At 38.1% G+C, this 20481-nt stretch overlaps 1 pseudogene; it reads right to left on the bottom strand.

Annotated features, from left to right (window-relative positions):
• Positions 1–18915: 18915 nt before the first annotated feature.
• LOC102840759 lies at positions 18916–20166 on the bottom strand (annotated as a pseudogene).
• Positions 20167–20481: the final 315 nt, after the last annotated feature.

Genomic DNA, 20481 nt, shown 5'->3' with positions numbered 1-20481 from the left:
GTTCCTACTTTTTTTTTATTTTTTCCAGAAAGAAAAAAAACATTAATTTTTATGAGCTCATGGCTTATGGTCATTTTAAAGAAATGATTACTAGTCCATGATGCTGTTGTTTAATGATATTATGGGTATACTTTGGACCCCACCACATATTTCCAATGTTCTGGTAAGCAAGTAAGATTTGTCTGTGGAGAATGTTAGACACATTAGCTTGGCTGATGGATCTTATCACATCCTCTAGTTACAATTCAATCCGATAATTGCTCTGCTCTCAGAAGTCCCACTGAAGCCAAGGGGAAAATGCACACAGACCAGACTCAGGGACCTTAGCAGAAGATAGCTACAGGATGGTGAATACAAAGCACTTGCAAATGCTGTCTTTACACATATGGTCTCAGGCTAAAACCTAAAAACAGAAATATGCCATGCTAACCAGGAAGTGGAAGTAAATGCTTTGCTCTCCTGAGGACGCCTAGAAGAAACTATATTTTTTAAATGGGGGCTGGGAGTGTGTGTAATTTTACTGTATGTAAAACTTCTGAGACTCAGAAAACCTCAAGTGCCTCAACTGTTTTAGAGCAAAATAACTTGAGAAAATAACTCTATCACATAGTGATAGAGAAAGGAAGCTAGGAAAATGGATATGATAATATTTTTTGCTGTATGTATCCTTTCCACATAGTACTTTATTTCCCTCAGCCATCTGTGCAATAAAGAGGAATCATGTCCCTAAAACAGCAAAAAACCCAATCTATCCCATATTACATTGAGACACTCTCAGAGGGATCTTTAATCACTGAAATATTTTGGTAGTGGTGGTGTGCCCGGAAGTCCTGACTCATAGAGAGAGACCCTGCGTTAAGGTTTCTGAGGCTGTAAATCTTTAGGGAAGCAGAAAGCCTCATCTTTCTCCTGAGTAACAGCTGGTACTTTTGAACTGCTGACCTTGAGGTTAGCAGGTGACTCATAACCACTACGCTACCAGAGAGAGCCTTAACATATCTAAATAGGTACTTTCAAAGAGACATGTGCAAAACAGAGCTTTTGATCTTCTCTGAACACTTATACTGACTTAGGCTCTGCAGGATCTGATCTCCTGTTTCCTATTTGACTTTGAACCGTCTTTGAACTATCCTCCTTGTTCATTGTACTGCAGGCACCCTAGCTTATTTGATGGCAGTGGTGGTTGTGTGACTTTGAGTTGGTTCTGACTCATAGTGAACCGGTTCTGAGGCTATAAATCTTTAAGGGAGCAGAAAACCTCATCTTTCTGCTATGGAGTGGCTGATAGATTCAAATGACTGAACTTCCAGTGAGCAGCCCACCTCGCAATTCTCTGTGCTCCTTAATGCTTGGCACCAGGCACTGGAGACTAACTGATTTCTGAAACAGTTCATTGATATGAGCCTAATATCCAAGATCATGTCACTAGATTTTAAAAGTACAAACCATATGTTTCTAAGATCAATGAAGCTTTCCTTGTACATATTAGTGACAAAGTATAATCAAAATGGCCATCATGAAAAAAGTTATGAATTAAAATAAATAAATAAATAAAATGATGACATTACTGGGGTTTTAAACACCTGCAAAGAAACAACTGTGTTTGGTGATAGCTGTCATTTTATGGAATCCAGTAGGAAGTTCAAATGGAGAAAAACAAAGATGTTCAGGTTGCTATTTTTAAGTGTGACTTTTTTTTTATTTTTTCCTACTGATATTAACATTCTAACAAGACAAAAGGGGATTTGAGGAATTATAAAACCACCTGGCTGTTATTATGCATAGTTGAATCCTCAGTCATTGTAAACAACTAAAAGACCTTTCTAGAAGGTGAAGGGCCCAAGAGGAGGCTGGGCCCACTACACACAAGCACCTAAAACAGTTTCTGGCATTAGGTGATACTGCAAAGGTTGACATGAGCACCCATCCCAGTAACAAAGAAATGTAGAGAGTTGGAGTTAAGAATGTGTGGAATTCTTCCTTAAATTCCTTTTGTAAGTGGGATATATTTTACAAAGGAAATATGTGTTAATTTTTCCGGGGCTGCTGTAACAAGTAACAAACCGAGTGGCCTAAAACTACAAAAATGTATTCTTTTATGCTTCTAGAGGCTGGAAATGGGAATTTAGTGTATTGGTATGACCATACTCTATCTGATGACTTGTGTCTTCTAGTACCTGGTTGTTGTTGTTATGTGCTGTAGAGACGGTTCCGACTCTTAGCGACCCTGTACAGGAGCAGAAATCTTTACAGGAGCAGAAAGCCTCATCTATCTCCTGCGGAACATCTGGTAGTTTCGAACTGCTGACCTTGTGGTTCGCAGCCCGATACGTAACCACTATGCTACCAGAGTTTCTGGTCTAGTACCTGGTAGCCCTAGTTATTTGTTGGCTTGTGGCTACATAGCCTCCCTCTGTGTCTTCATCATCACAGAGCTGTGTTCCCTCTGCATCTCTCTGTAGTTGTTCTTCTCTTCTTGGCTGTGATATAACCACTTGGGGTACAATTCAACCCATACAAATATGTAAAAGTGCTACTAGGCAAAATATGTGTGCAAATGTGCTGTCATATCATCTGAACTTATTTCTTAACTTAAAAAACCTCAATCTCCTTTTGATTATTCATGAGTATATTTCCTCTGATACTGGGCTTTGTTTTACGGTAAATACAGCTGGAATTGACTAGATGAACTTTATCATTAATTAAACATTTTGTTAATCTCTCTGCGTATCAGTTGAATAGGTTGACCCCCTCAAGATAGGTCTTTGGTCCCAGGGCCTGCTCTCTTCAACTTGGAGAATTCTGTGAAGACTCAGACAGTCCCTGGTGCACTTCATTAGGACTGGCTGCCTAGAAGGTAGTGAGGCTAAATGCTTCCCCAGTGCCCCATCCATACTACTGCAATCTATTTGTTTTGTTTCTCATCTCAGGATCAGCTCGCCTGTGCCTTCCAACATGACAATTAGCTAATTTAATAAATCTAATTTAGTCTAATGTGTTGCAATGAGAGAAGTATAGGAGGAGCCCTATCTTCACAGCTAGGTTCTTTCTTTCCCTCTTAAGGAGTCTCTTTCCTCATAAGATTTGAATTCTAATGATACATTTTTGGAGAAAATAGTTTACCTTTATTTCCAAAATGTAAAATAAATTTCATTTTTTGAACCAACTTTGATTGACTGGTGGTGGCTACTTAGATGGCTATGGGGAAAACTGAAAGTCTAGTCTAGGATTTGGGAGGAAATATTTCAATTATGATGTTATCACAGATTGAGTTGTTGTTAAGTGCCGTGGAGTTGATTCTGACCCATAGTGACCTGTTTAGGGTTTCCAAGGAGCAGCTGCTGAGTTTGAACCATCGACCTTGCTGTTCAAAGTGATAATGCAGTCCAGTGCATTAACCCACAGTGCCACAACAGAACTCTACAGGTTGAGTAAAGGAGGCCAAATATTGTTAAATTTGTTTTGTTAGGTAGAAAGGAGGCTAATGTATGGGCAACTATAAGGTATGTTAGTGTGTTAGCTTTTCATTTTACTAAATTTGAAGTATCAAAGATTTCAAAATTGTATATAGAATACTTCACTCTATTGTTACCTGCTGTGAGTAAGCTCTCAATCATGGAGACCTCACACGGAAGGGATCACACTGTGGTGATATCTATATAGTTTTCTATGGCTGAGTTTGGAAGCAGATCACCAGACTTCTCTTCCTGGTCCATCTTAGTCTGGAAGCTTTGCTAAAACTGGTTCATCATCATAACAATTCACCGGCTGCACTTGAGGTGTATTGGTGAGGAATCAAAGCTGGGGTTTCCTTCATGGAAGGAAAGAATCCCACTACAGAAGCACCACTGTTGTTGTTGTTGTGTGCCGTTGAGTTGATTCTGATTCATAGAGACCGAGTATAGGGTTTCTGAAGGTTGCTGGTGGGTTTGAACTATCAACCTTGTGACTAGTGAGGTTAGCAGTCCAGTGCTTAACCTAAAGCACCACACCAGGCTCTGAACCACCACTACCTCTATGTAACAGAGAAAGGTTAGTTCCTTCAGTAAAATGAAAATATAATTTTAGATAAAATTTGACATATATTGGTTAGATTCAGAGTGCTCAGTGAATTGTATTTATGCCATCCACAGAGACTCTCTAACAGCGTCCCTTTGAGCCTCAGCATTTCTTTCCAGAGAAGTTTCACCTCTAGACTGATCTCTACTTCAGCTATTGAGGAGAAAAGGAAACCTTGAATAATATGAAGTTGAAGGAACAATGGGTAAGGGTAGGAAAGAAAAATATGTTGAAACAAGTACAAAAGTTCAGTGCATCTAAGAATAATTGGAAACATTTCAGATGCAGATGACAACTGCAACATGCATTAAACAAAGGTAGTGCAGGTTGCTAAGAAAATGGTCCTCTTGAGGAAAATAATTGGAGGAAGGCACTCATTTGATTGTGTAAGTGCTGGCATGAATGCTGGGGAAAAAATTAGTGTTATGATTATTCATTATCGTGTCCTTGTCCTTGTACAAAGTAAGCAAAACTTCATTACAGGAACACCAGCAGTCTTGTGTGATAAGTCAAACTTCTGGGCTGAGAGAGAAAAATTTTGACAAGAGTTTCAGAACCAAACTTTTGGAATTATTATCATTTACTCTGGTAGCATAGTGGTTATGAATCGGGCTGCGAACCTTAAGGCCAGCAGTTCGAAACTACCAGTCGCTCCGTGGGAGAAAGAAGGGGTGTTCTGCTCCTGTAAAGATTTACAGCCTCGGAAACCCTATACAGGGTCGCTATGGGTCGAAACTGACTCTACGGCACTTAACAACAACAACAAAATATAATTAGAAAAGTGGAGAATTCAGATATCATGAGCCAATAAATTGAGGCAGGAAGGGATATTCAAAAGGGATACCTAAGTAAGATGAAGGTGCAAGGTGATACTGCAGTGATGAGACAATGGCTCCAAAAGAGGAAAGTAAATCTTTGGGTATGCTTGCTACAGGAACATTTGTGAAAATAAAAACAAACAAACAAGGAAAACAGATCTCTTTTGATATGTCATCCAAAAATTACTGAAGTGGTCCTATGTTGTTATTAAGTTGTTAAGTGCTGTTGAGTCGATTCTGACCCATAGCGACCCTTTATAGGGTTACCAAGGAGCAGCTGGTGAGCTTGAACCGCCAACGTTGCAGTTCAAATGACTTTGCAGTCTGATGCATTAGCCCACACCAGGACTCCAAAGTGGTTCTATAGCTCTTTTAAATTATTCCCAATATCCCCAATTTTAATGGAGCTCCTCCATATCCCATAATTTTTGTAAGAATAGTCACTAGATTATGTTAAGAATCCTTCAACTGGTGTGTTGCTGTGAGTTAATGCACTGGACTGCAAAGTCAGTTTGAAGCACGAGTTCAATAATTCAAGCTCACCAGCTGCTCCTCGGAAACCCTATTCAGGGTCGCTATAGGTAGGAATTGACTCGACAGCACTCAATAACAACACAACATTCTAATATTGACCTAAAGTGAGCAAGAGTTCATCTCAGGCATAAGAACACATTTTCAAAAACTCTTGAGGAGTTAAAATAATACAAAGATTGTTACCCAGTGTATACTCCTGGGTATAGTCCTTGAAATGTAGGATTACTTTCTTGGGAGAGTTTAAACATTAACATGGAATTCAAAAGGAAAGTGAAGATTGTGGTCTCCCAAAAACATAGGGAGGGAACACTGGAATCAGGTGATTGCTGATTATGCAGAATGTCTTAAGTGTTCATGTCAGATGAAGTGTAAACCTGCCCACTGGTTTAGACCTCTGGGATAGAGACTCAGTATTTTAGCACAGAATACAGGGTCTTGTGTAAAGAACTAAAAAGATTTAGTTGTTGTTTCTAAATTTTTAGTATTTTTCACGTATATAAAACAAGAATTATTTTTAAAAGTTTGAATTTTATTAAGTATAATATAATACAGCATCACATGAAATATACTGTTTCTTAATCTATTCTAGGTATCAAAGCTTGAGAGAGAATGTTTCTATATGGAATTTAATATCAGAATTTTACCCAGGAATATAATCCATACAAAGGAACTCTGGTAGAATAGTGGCTAAGAGTTGGGCTGCTAGTCTCAAGGTCAGCCATTTGAAACTATTAGCTGTTCCATGGGAGAAAGATGAGGCTTTCTGACCCTATAAAGATTTGCCGCCTCAGAAATCCTATACAGGGTCGCTATGAGTTGGAATTGACTCCATGGCACATAACTACCACCACCACCATAAACCATACTTTTTTTTTTTTTTTTTTGTCTTTAAAAAGTCAGATTTCATTTACTTTATTTTAATTTGCACCATGTTTTACAATAGGTCAGTTGATAATTGTCTATTTTAAAATCAGAAATTTCTGTATATATTTGGAAGATGTATAATTATATATGCGATATATGTGAGCATAAAAAATATATTTTTAACCATATTCTAATAGTCTATCTAAAACGTATGTATATTTCTAATTTATCTGTTTTAAATAAATTTAAATGTATATATTCATAGTTTTTGAGGTGGTGTTGAGTGCCATAGAGTTGGTTCTGACCCATAGAGGTCCTAAATAGGGTTTCCAAGGTATGGCTGGTGAGTTTTAACTGCCAACCTTACAGTTCAAACCAACTTTACAGCCCAGCACATTTACCCACAGAGCCATATCAGAACTCCATATTCATAGTAGTCAACATCATACCAACTCTGCATGTAATAGTAATGTGTCTGGCACTGTTGATGATAAGCACTGGATTGCTAACTGCAAAGTCAGCAGTTCAAATCCACCATTCACTTCTCAGAAACACTACACAGGGTTATTATGAGTCAAAACCAACTCAATGGGACTTAACAACAGCAACATGCAATTGCATGTATATGTGTATAGGCATGATAGGATAATCATTGGAACATGAGGTCGTTTGAATCACAAGGTCGGTGGTTCAAACTCACCAGCTGTTCCTTGGAAATCTTATGTTATTGTTAAGTTGCTATTAGTTGGAAGCTAGTTGATGAAAGTTAAGAACAACAACATATAGGTATACAATATGACTCTTAGACATAGTGTGAATATTTTCTTTTCAGAATACAAATGTAATTCAGCATTCATAAATTGAAGAGCTGAACAAAATATTATACTTTTGTAAAGAGCTGTATTTTATCAAGTCTGAAACACTTTTAACATAAGCCAACCACAATATGGTTACAAATCCAATATTCTTCTTATCTCTTTATACTTAGAAAAAAATGAAGTCTTTTCCATTGGCATTAAAATAATGAGAGTAAGAAAGCAGGTTAAGTCTTAAAAGATCTATGAATGCATTAACTAAATAAAATCATGTGATGTGTTTAAAGTACTTATTGAAACAGCAAATCATGCATGGGGAAATATTTTTCAAACTCAAAGACTTTTAAGTTTAAATGTAGTTTTAAGAGAATTTTACAAAGCAGCAAATGGATGAGGCTTCTATTTCATAAAATAGGTACTTTATGAAAAGTTAAGGCAGTTGACATATGTAGTGACTTATAAACATTGTCTGTTGTTTGGTTTTGATTGAATTTATTGCTTCTGTAGAGCACAACACTTGGCTAGATTCTAGGAGAAACATGTCTCTCTTAGGACCTCTTGAGGTTAGAGATAGATTTGTTATTGTTGTTAAGGGTTGTCGAGTCAGTTCCGGCTCATATCAACCCTGTATAGGATTTGTGAGGAGTGGCTAGTGGGTTTGAACTGCCAACCATGCGGTTAATAGTCCAGTGCGAATCCTACAGTGCAGTAGCAGAATTCCTTAGTGGGATATAATTGCCCTTGCCAATTTCAAATACACATGGCTAACAATAAACAAAGTCAACATCATATCAACTTTATGTGTAAAAATAATGTGTCTAGCACTGTGGGATAAGCACTGGACTGCTAACCACAATGTCAGTGGTTCAAACCCACCAGCTGCTCCTCAGGAACCCTAACTATCTATATATACATGGTCACTATGAGTTGGAACCGACTCCATGACACTTAAAAACAGTAACAACTTTTCATAAAGAAAAATAAAAAATCAAATCATTACAGGAGAAAAATAATTTTGTTCAAATACTGCTGTTATTGTTAAGTGCCAAGGAATTGCTTCTGACACCTAGCGACCATGTATAGAATTTCCAAGGCTATAAAACTTTCTTCTGTGAAGTGGTTAGTAGGTCAAATCCCCACTTGTAGTCCTCAATTCAATGCTTATCCTACAATGTCAGACACAATATTATTACATGTAAAGTTGATATGATGTTAACTTTGTTTATTGTCCAAATACTAGTTTTATATATGAGCTTATTATTTATTATATCATATTTTGTCAAACTGATTAATATGCATTCATTTTTTAGTTAGTATTAAGCTGATGACATATGGGATATAACATATTAGATCTAATTTTATTTCCAAAATTCTGTACATTGGGGTATCTAGCTTCAGGTGATTTGGAAGGAAGTACTGGTCAAATGCTTAGATCACAGTATTCCAAACTGCAAGAAAATATTGGTAGCCTACATGCTTATACTAATTTATATATAGTGTTCTCGTCCCAGAACCCTGATAAGATGGACATGAAATATAATTGTAATTAGAGAGATGCTGAACTACCAGAAAGTAAAGTGGGTACTTAGTCATCAAAGATACCTGCTGATTCTCAGGTAGAGTTGGTGCTGAACTTACCTGCATGCTGTGCATCTATGAACTATTTGTATTTCCAGAAATACTCATTATTCACATCAGTAGTGGCCAGCCAATTAAAAAACATAAAAAATGAATCTTACTTAAACAAGTGTAATATGTCAATTGACCCAGAGACAAAGTTATACCAAAAAGAACAGCTGTTGACATTGGTGTCATGTTTAAGATAATGATCTACAACATAATAAAGGGGGGGGGGCGTGCAAAGCCAAAAGTTAAGGCCAATTTTGAAGTTTGCATGCAGTCTGACTGAATATTACGGTATGGGAACAACACCAGTGTTGGTTATTTGAAAGAAAAGTATGCATGGATTGTTGTTGTTGTTGTTAAGTGCCATCAAGTTGGTTCTAACCCATAGTGACCTTGTATAATACTTTCAAGGAGTGGCTGGTGAGCTTGAACCCCTGACCTTGAGGTTCACTGCTACCTTGCAGCCCAGTTCATTAACCTACAGTGCCACACCAGGACTCCTGCAGGGATATGGTTATGAAATAAAGTCTTCAGAAAGGACTGGTGGTCTGTAGATTGTTGTTGTTGTTGTTAAGTGCTGTTGAGTCAGTTCCAACCCATAGTGACCCTGTATAGGGTTTCCAAGGAGCAACTGGTGAGATTGAACCAGTGACCTTGCAGTTCAAACTGATTTTGCATTCCAGTGCATTAACCCACAGAGTCACACTAGGACTTCTGTCTATAGATTGGAACAGCAAAAGCCCACAAGTCAATGTGTAATTATTAGTAGTATTCAACAAGGGAAGAAATCATAATTGTTGGAGGTCAAGGGGCAGCTTGTTGCTTTAAAGAAGTTTATCAGAGGTATTGGGACTCAGGAGTAGAAAACCAATTTAAGTGTGTGAGCATGGAATTGAAATGACAATTAAGAGCCTGGTTATAGTGGATATCCACAAGGTAGGAAAAGCAGCATTAATATCATCAAAGAACAAACTGAGAAGGTTGTGTTCTTGACCTAAATGAGCTTCTTGTATTCATACATCCTAAGACTAGGCTTAATGGCAGAGTCTCCGAAAGGCCAGATGTCAGTTCAATATGGAATTAAGGAGATGACAAAGAGGTAAGGAACCACAAAGACCATTACTGATAGAGGTGAGTCTTTATTTAAATGGAGAAACCCCCAATGATTTATCAAAACCTTTGATCTGAAGTAAACATTCTTTCTTTCTTGGTTGAAAACCTGTGTGTATTTTGAAAAAGTTAGTATATAATGTATATGGATGGTGCTGAGGTTGTTTTTTTGAAATATTCTTATATTTCTCTTAATATAATAGGGAAGATGATAAACTTTTCTCCTCAATAAATCCAAACCAAGACAGGCAAAATGTCAAGTTCAATTGGAATTTCAGAAAACTTTAGTGCTATTTTAAGCCTTTTCAAAGGTTTCTTTATTGGTGTATATGGAGGTTATAGTACTATAAATGTAATACGAGGTTCCTGTGCTGAATGATCTATGAAAGTTGTCAAGTTACAGCCACTGAGCCAACTGACCTGATCTAACTACCTTATGTTTTTCATGTTAGACATATTCTACGTCTTGTATATAGAATAAAATTCCCCTGAGTAGTCTTAGAAAATGGTTATTTTCTCTTTTTCTGTGTTAGTTATCTTCTCAAGATTTTTTTTTTTTAAAGTAGAAACATATATGCCAACATTCTTCTAAAGAACTCAAAACACTTTAGAGACATTCAACTGAATTCTCTAAATACATAAATTGTTCCTTGGGTCCTTGCCGTGATGATTATATTTTTTTCAGAACAGAAGAGTTGCAAAAGTGGTAGTTGACGGAAGCCATAATTTGCTAAGTGGTACCCTATTGGCCTGAAAGAGTCATTATAGCTCTTAAAAGAAACAACCTTCACAGGGAAGTTTTGGTTTCCTATCTTGTTTGGTTTGTTACTAAACAGTAACTCAGTGTGAGCTACCTCATTCAAGCTGAGGCAGCCTCAGTTTTAATAGACGATGAAACTGAAGCCCAGAGAAGTTCACTCACATTTGCAGTTTACACATATAGACAGGTAGAGACAGAAACCACTTCATTTTAATGCCAAGACAAGTGATGGTTTCAAAAGACCACCCATACTTGCTCACTAAATTATTTTGTTTCTTTTATATGCAGCCAATTTTGTAAGGCTTTCCTTTTTTTAATCTTTAAAAACATCAAGGCCCATTAATCTAGAGAAAATATTTTATAGTTGAACTACCTAATGCTGAATTGGTTGACCACAGGCAGGTTATGAACATGATGAAAGTGAACCATTTTAGATAGAGGTTTAAATACAAGTACATTGGCCGAGACTAGTGGTGGAGGTAGTTCAGAAGTCTAGAAAAAAATATTTTCTGTTTTTTTTTTCTTTCTATTATATGATTATTAAAAAATAAAAAGGAAGAAAGAAACTGCCTTTCTCTGCTTTGATCAGTCCTTATATCATTTTGATTATTTCTTCAAATCATTACTGATATACTTGCTTTCAACTTTCATGTTCAAAGTGATTATTTTAGGTTTTATTATTTATAAGACAATCATATAATCAGCCATCTTCAACCTATTTTCCCTAATCAACTCAACATTGGGACCTAATACATCTCAGTCTAACTTATTCCAGGCTTTTCTTAATGCTTTCCCACAATCTAGCAAATGATAACCTTCCCACCTTTCCCAAGTCAACTATAGACTCCAGTTTTCTTTGATGAATCAAGAAATATTTTAGATTTTTCTAAAATGCTGTTTCTTATGAATGTATTCTAATATCTAACTTAGCACTGACTTAAACAGTTTAAGGGTGTTGACACCCAAGCATGGACAAGGAGTTCATTATAGATAACCCATTGAATCAAATAATTCTGATAGAACTGGCACCTCAAAGCAAGAGAAACCGCTGACGATGTGAAAGAGCTAAGTGGAGACCACCTTATAAATACCAGACTTGGCCATATAAAGGAGAATGTGACCCTGGAAGGTGATTTTATAGTTTGAAAATGGTTTCCCTTCTAAGCACAGGTTCTCAATTCTAAGGGAGAACCGATTCTCAGCCAGCGAAGGGCTGTGGTGATCACGGAGGTCCCGGTGGTATAATTTTAGCTTTTGCAGAATTTTCCATTGCTTATTTTCAGCAACTTACTGCTATTTCATCATTTCAATGATTGCTCCCCCAACACTGACTGACGATTTTATTGGATACAGAAGGGGCTGAGTTGGATTATATTTCACTGAACAGCTACACAGCTTCTTTCAAAACAGTCTTTGGAAATGAAATAATCCCATGTAATTGACCACAGTGAAAGAGAAATAATAAAACTGACTGGTGTGAGGTAGACAACCCAAAACTCAAGCAAAGGATAATTTTCCACCAAATGAAAATCTCTGAAGCTTGTGGATGATACTTTTCACCAAAATGAATTAAAATAACTATGGAATAAAAGTCTTATAGGTTTGGAAAATACAGAATTCCTTGTTATTTTACGTTTAACATAAAAGTTAAACACATAAAATACTTAATAAGCACAAGTTTCTAAGAGTTAATGAACTTTTTCATAATGAATTTATGTAAGATTTGGAGGGCCCAGTTTGGGAGAAAAAATGAATTCTTCATTATGTCCTATCCTAAATAAAATATTGTTCTACTAACAATTCTATAATTACAAACCATCTTCATAAACCCTTGTGATTTAGATTTATAGGTGGGTTGTTACTTTCAAAAGAGTAAACATTATTTTATTGAATACTGAAGGATTTTCCCCTCCTTTTGCTTCTGAAGTATGACATTTGGTACCTCATGCCACAGTGTCACTTTTGCATGCTAAGAGTAGGGACTCATCATTTCAGGAGTGTTACCAACATTCCACGAATCTTTTCTATTACACAGAAGCACTGAATTCTCCCTGCTCCCCAGGATTTTAGTTTGTAAATACATGTAACAATCTTTCTCAACTCTATTTAAGTCACCTATAGAATGAATGAATGATAATGCAGACTTTTCTGGACTGTCCAAAAAATAGATGACAGTACCTTAGACCAATCCCAGGTCTTTGCCTGTCTGCCCTGGTACCTTATGTACCATCTACTTATTGGACATTCCAGGACAACTTTCCATGCTCTGGAGCACCTGTCTTGTCTTAAAGTCCTAACTTTTTCTTTTCATTCTCATCTCATCATTCACAAAGACTTTTTTTTTTTTTTTTTTTTTTTGTGGAAGCAACATACGTAACAGTAAATGAAGTCAAGCATATCCTGCATCAGGAGAAAAGGAGAGAAGGCTGTTGATGCCAAGAAAATCTGGCAATACTTACAGGAACTCAATCACAAAATCTGGGATTTAGAGGAAAGACTCAGGAAATCAGAATCAAATGTATAGGAACTGGGATGGTATCTAGCACTTATTTATGAGCCAAATACTGTGTTAGCGGATTGACATAGAATACTTCCAATTCTTTAAGAAGTGAATGAAAGATGTTTTATTGTGACTATTTCACATCAAGAAAAAAACTAAGTTTCAGTGAGGTTAAGTAGCTTGCTCCAACTCACAGAACTAATAATTGTTGAAGCTATAAATATAACCAGCTCAAGCTAATGAAAAGCTTGTACTCTAAATACTACATTATTCTGCTTGAGGCTCCCCCTCCCCAATAACAACAAAACAGGCAAATATAAGGCATAACGTCCTAACCCCAGCGGGTTAATGGTGACTGACTGGATGAAGAATCCTGACTTACTCTGCTGAGCTCATATGGGGAACTGATTTCAACATCTGGGGTTGGATTGTATTTTCAGGTCTGGTTGAAGTAGTCTCCCAGAACTTTAAAAGTTGAGGAATTACTGAGGAGGGAATAAAGCAGTCATTTACACTTCATAACTAGGATGAAGGTAATGCAGTTAGCTTATTAGATACGGTTTGGTTTTGATTGCATTTATTGCTGCCATAGAGTACAATACTTGGCTAGATTCGAAAAGAACTCTGTCTCTCTTAGGACCTCTCGAGGTCAGGGATGGATTTGTTTTTATTAAGTGCTGTCAAGTCAGTTCTGACTCATAGAGACCCTGTATAGGGTTCCAAGAAGCGGCTGGTGAGTTTGAACCGCTGACCCTGTGATTCAAACTGACCTTGTGGTCCAATGCTTTATCACACAGCACCATATGTCTCTCTTAGGACCTTTTGAGACAAGGGATGGATTTAGGCAGAAGGAAAAACCAAGTCTAGTTGCTCAGCATTTTTCGCTTCCTATTCTCTGGAGTCCTGGTATGGCGCTGTGGGTTAATGCGCCAGACTGCAAAGCCGTTTGAACTGCAAGGTTGGTGGTTCAAGCTCACCAGCTGCTCTTCAGAAACCCTATACAGGGTCGCTATGGATCACAACCGATTTTGACAGCACTTAACAACAACAACAATTGTGAATTTTTCACTTTATTCAATATTGACCAGTACAGATGATGGTCCTCTAAATACTACTTGTAAAGTTCATTCCTCTCAGGTTGGCAAAGTTTGTAGAACTCAAATCATTCCCAATTAATGAATAGGTAAGTAGGCAATTATTAATTAATAAGAACTTGTGTTTTATGTACATGAATTTTAAAGGACTCTACTTAAAGTAACAGAGTCATGGTGTGGTACTGTGGGTTAAAGCCATGGACTGCAAAGCCATTTGAACCACAAAGTTGGTGGTTCAAGCCCACCAGCTGCCCCTCAGAAACCCTATACGGGGTTGCTACGTGTCAGAACTGACTCGACAGCACTTAACAACAACAACTGAAAGTAACAATCATTCTCATAAGAAGTTTATGATAAAACAAAAGATCCATTATATAGTCTACAGGTTCTAAGTGATTAAGAGGATTTTAGTGTCAAACAGCAATATTGCAAAAAGAATTGCTATAGGAACCAGAAATTTATTATGTCTACCAATCACATTAACTAAAAGTATCCTATGCAATTTTTTTGTCCTCAGATTGTAAAGTCTTAGATAACTTTTCTATTAATACATAAAACAGAATTTCTACATAAGTAAACAGAATTATTTAAAACAAGATTATAAACTTTATTCTTGCGTAAGTGAAAGTGGCTTGACTTTAATAGTTTTATGCACTTGAAAGAACCTTGGTTCTTTTTTATTAGATAGTCTATGAAATAAATCCCTGCAGAGTAGATGACTGTTACTGTTTCCGTTTTACAGATAAACACATTGAGGAACATCGAGTCAATCATTCTTGTTGTTCATACAATTTATATACACCATGGCTCATATTAACATTTTCAGCAATGCATCCTTCGGGCTGTGGATTATCTCTGTAAGATACTAAATTTTACCAGTTTTCTGTCACTGATTTTACCTTCATGCCTTTGGCAAATACGCATTCATCCTATTTCCTGCGTGCCTGGTATTTTGATAGGGGCTTTCATGAATTGGAATAGATCTTCAACAGAGAGCCCTGTAACAACTCATCTGTATTACTCTTGGGAGTGAATGAGGCCAAGAATGATCTCATGATATTAAACACAAACCTTCTTGACAGCACTTTCAGAACATTAAACAAGTGCATGAATGCACATACTCATCTACCCCATTTAGGTGGTCCACGGTTGTCTTCTTAAGTCTTCTTAACCGAAACGAATCATCACACATGCACCAGCAACCTTGAATTGATCCACCAAGGACAGAATTGCAAATGGTCAAAGCAATTAACTCTGCCCGACCACAGGAAACCAACAGTGCCCACTGAGTCATCACCAATTCCTGGTGATCCCGTATGTATTAGAGTAGAACTGCATTCCACAGGGTATATATTGTTGATTTTTCAGAAGTAGATGGCCAGTTTTTTCTTCTGAATTACCTCTGGATGGATTCCAACCTTGAAGTTATCAGCTGAGCATTGTTAAATACCACTCATAGTCTCCTCCTGATAGCAATGAAGACAAACTAATAGCATAGTGGAGTCCTGGTGTGGCACTATAGGATAAGCACTGGATTTCTAACTGCAAGGTTGGCAGCTCAAATTCATCAGCTACTATACAGGCTTGCTATTAGCTGGAACTGGGCACTTCACAACATGTGGTAATTGGTGGGGGTGGTGTGTCGTTGGAGTCAGTTCTGATTCTGAGCAACCATACATAAATCTTTCTTGTGCAGAAAGCCTTATCTGGCTCCCGTGGAACAGCTGGTAGTTTTGAACTGCTGACCTTGAGGTTAACAGCCCAACTTGTAACCACTATGTTTCTAGAGCCTGTAGCATAATGGATTACAAACTGAGCTGCAAACCACAAGGTCAGTAGTTTGAATCTACTAGCCCCTCTACAGGGGGAAATAATGAAGCTTTTTGCTCCCATAAATATTTACAGCCTCAGAAACTCTGTACAGGGTTGCTATGAAACAGAACGGATTCAGTGACACACAACCACCATTACCATTTAGAAATCTAGAGATGTTACACAATGTTTAAGGTGTAAGAAGTGAAAATAATTTGAAAAGTATAGTCATGCTGATATGCATTTATTGTTGTTGTTGTTAAGTGCCATCGAGTCGGTTCCAACCTAAAGCAACCCTCTATAGGGTTTCTGAGGAGCAGCTGGTGAGCTTGAACCAGTAACCTTTCGGTTCAAACCAAACTTATTGTCCGGCACATTAAACCACAGTGTCATGCCATATGTCCATACATGTTGTTCTTAGGTGCCATCATAATGACTCTATGAACAGCCAAATGAAACACTGCCTAATCCTCTTGTGGCCAACCTCACAATTGTTACCACGTTTGAGCCCATTGATGCTGCCACTTTGCCAATTCATCTCGCTGGTGGTCTTCCTCCTTTTCTCTGATCCTCAACCTTACCAAACATGATATCCTTCTCCAATGACTGGTCCCTCCTGACAATATCTCCGAAGTATGAGAGACGAAGTTTGGCCATACTGGCCTCCAAGGAGCACTCTGGCTGCACTTCCTCCAACACAGATCTGTTGGTTCTTTTGGCAGCCCATGGTAATTTCAGTATTCTCCTCCAATACCATAACTCAAAAGCATCAATTCTTCTATGGTCTTTCTTATTCATTGTCCAGTTTTCGCATGCATATGAGGGTATTGCAAATACCATGGCTTGGGTCAGGTGCATCTTAGTCCTTAAGCTTACATCTTTGCTCTTCAACACTTTAAAAAGGTCTTGTGCAGCAGCTTTGCCTAATGCAATACGTTGTTTGAGCTCTTGACTGCTGCTTCCATGAGTGTTGATAGTTGATCCAAGAAGAATGAAGTCCTTGACAACTTCAATCTTTTCTCTGTTGATAAGAATGTTGTTTATTGGCCCAATGGTGAGGATTTTTGTTTTCCATACATAGTGTGACTTATTTCCATCATTACCCTCTGTGGTTTCCCCAAATTTATATAAAATTCTACCATACATTTTTGCTTCATCATCATGCCTACCATTTCATTAAATATATTTATCTTTGTGTTAAACCTCGGTGGTTACAAAGTAGACCCAGAGGACCATTAGACATCCATTCATGGTGGGTATCATGCCCCATACACTTCTCAGAGGAACCAGTCCAACAGCTCTTCCCAACTTTTCTCACTCATCCAGTATGCGTCCTGTTTCTCAGGCCAAAATCCTAGTGGTTATCCTTGATCTCATAACCAGTGCATCATTCACATCCTGTTGATTGTTTATTTTCCCCCCAGAATACAACATACCCAACAGCATTTCCTCAGCACTTCTTGAATAACCTTGATCCAAGTCACTCTTGGCATGACTTTTCCATCCCTTTCTGAACTTGGACCCTACAATACATGTTTCACTCAGCAGACAGAACATTTGAAATGGAGAAATCAAATCAAGTCATCCTCACTAACCTGAAACATTCTCACTGCAGTTAGCACCCATCCCCCTACTCAGTTCCTTTCACTTTCCTTCTTCCATACTCTGCTTCAGCTATACAGGTTTTTACTTTTCTGTTGTTTTCTTAAAACTTCTAGGCTTTTCCCCTCTCAGAGTCCCTGTGCTGATATTGTCAACTTGTCAACATTTCCTCCTAGGTCTTATAATGACGTTCTCTCCCCAGCATTCAGTCTCAGCTTAAGAGTAATTTATTTAGGGAGGTTGCTCTTAACTCTAACACTTGTCTGTCAGTTTGTCATACTTTGGTGCCTTGCATGTTGCTGATAGGCCACCAGCATTTCAAATACCAACACAGTCCTTGATGGAAGACAGGTTCAGTGGAGCTTGAAGACTAAGACAGACTATGAACCAGGACTTGGTGATCTACTTCTGGAAACATTGGCCACTGAAAACCTAATGAATAGAACACAGTCTGATATAATACCAAAAGATGAGCCTCTTAGTTTGACAGACACTTAAAATATGTCTAGGGAAGAGCTACCTGCTCAAAGTAGAGTCAACCATAATGATGTAGATGGAGTAAAGCTTTCAGAACCTTAATTCGCTGATTTGGTATGACTCGAGTTGGGAAGAAGCAGCTGCAAAAAGCCATTATTATTTGGAACATGGAATGTACATAGTATGAATCTAGGGAATTTGAAAGTCATCAAAAAAAAAAAAAAAAAGAAAGAAAAAAAAGTGGACTGCATAAAGATCAATATCCTAGGTATTAGTGAGCTGAAATGGACCAGTACTGGCCATTTTGAATCAGATCATCATGCTGCTGTTGCTATTAGGTGCTGTTGAGTTGGTACCACGTCACAGTGATCCTGTACACGTAAGAATGAAACACTGCCTGGTCCTGTGCCAATCACATAATCATTGCTATGCTTGAACCCATTGTCTCTACCATTGTGCAAATGCATCTCATGGGGTTCTTCCTCTTTTTGGCTGACCCTCCACTTTGCCAAGCATGATGTTCTTTTCTAAGAACTAGTCATTCCTGATAATGTCTCCGAAATATCAGAGTCTGGCCATCCTAGCTTCTAAGGAGCATTCTGGCTGTAATTTGTTTGTTCTTCTGGCAGTCCATGGTAATTTTAATATTCTCTTCCAACATCATAACTCAAATGTATCAATTCTTCTACAGTCTTCCCTTATTCAGTGTTCAACTTTTTTTTTTTTAAAGAAAAGGATTGCAAATTTTATTAAGAGTAAGCAAATGTATCATAATATGTACAGACAGCAAGTGATGATTTTATTTGGTATTATAGTATTACAATACAACTGTTAAGTTTACAAGTTACACCTTTGCAACATCCTTGGCTAGACCTTGAACTAGTTCAGAATTCAGCTGTTGTTGAGTGCTGATCTAAGCACGCTTAGATATGCCATACTTATTCTTCATAGTCATGTGCTTGGTAAGCCCTTGGTTCACCATGACTACATTATTAGCCAGGTGCTACATAACTGGACCAAGAGATTCCTCAGTGTCTAACATGTAGTGCTGGAGAGTTGGTGTCCATTCACCATTATCAAGAATGTTCAGTGCTGAGCAAAAGGCTACTGCTGCAATCTGAGAAGGAGGAAAGTACACCGTATTGTAGTCCAACATATTTAATTTCATCAAGTATTTGGCCAAAGTATGTGGCTCAGCATCAACCTCTTCAATCTTGGATGCTCTGCGAAGGAAGTGCAGGGATACAGGGCAACCCAGACTAAAGTATGAAGCTTTTAGAATCTTCATTTCCATCAGTCTGATCTGAGTAAGTGTGATCACTCACAAAGGCAAAGTCACCAATTTCTGGAGGGTACATTTCTTCATATTTGCTTGCAATAAACATGGTAGTGGCACCAATCAGCTGCAACATCTTCTTGGCCACAAAATTATTCTGCATGAACTGATCAATGAGGGTAACAATCATGTACATGGTTTCCTGAAGCAACCTGAATTTCATCTGAACTTGCACTAGCCAGTCAATTAGGATGGCTGTCATATTTCCAGTGACCTCCTGACCCACTAGGTATTTTGGTCTGAATGCTTGCTCTTCTTTAAGTTGTCTCAGATAACCCTAGACATCTTTCAAATAGTCACTGCAGATTTGGATCAGCTCCATCTTCTGCATCCACATCACTCACTGCAAGAATTGCATCAGAGAAAGCCTGGCACAGGTATTCTTCAGCAGGGACACTTCTGGCTGTCTCCATTGGGCTGGGAAATGGAGGATCCACAAAATAGGCTCAGGCAAAAGTTTTTCTTCTTTAATAGGCTCAGGTTCTGGCTCATGCTCAGGCAAAATTGCTTTTTCCAGAGGTTTTGGCAATTTTTTGGCAATAGCTTTTTCCAGCAGCTGAAGTTTTACCTCATTTTTAAAGGCATTTTGGCCTGAGCCTATTCACTGACTGTTCCCAATGTTGCCAAAAGCTATCCTGGGTCACAAACCCAGCTTGGAGGTGGGAGCACTGGCCACAGGCACTCGCTTGGTTCCTGCCATACTGATTTTCACCTTATTTTCACCACTCATTTCGTGTTCCTGCTGATTCGGACTGTCATGGCTTCCCCTTCACCAGGCAGCAATTCAGAGGAAGAATCAGAACTTGGGAACCCCAGAATTGCCGGGAACCAAAAGCAACCACAGAGCAACAGTTGTTCCTCCACAAACCGCCGGGAGCTCAGTGTTCAATTTTTACATGAATATGTTGTTGTTCTTAGGTGACATCAAGTTGGTACTGACTCAGCGACCCCATTCACAACATAACTGAACACTACATGGTCCTGGAGAAATATCACAATTGTTGCCACGCTTGAGCCCAATGATGCTGCCACTTTGCCAATCCATCTTGCTGGGGGTCTTCTTTTTCTCTGGCC

Source organism: Chrysochloris asiatica, unplaced genomic scaffold, assembly GCF_000296735.1.
Source record: "Chrysochloris asiatica unplaced genomic scaffold, ChrAsi1.0 scaffold00011, whole genome shotgun sequence".
NCBI lineage: Eukaryota > Metazoa > Chordata > Mammalia > Afrosoricida > Chrysochloridae > Chrysochloris > Chrysochloris asiatica.
This window is presented reverse-complemented; position numbering and strand designations above follow the sequence as displayed.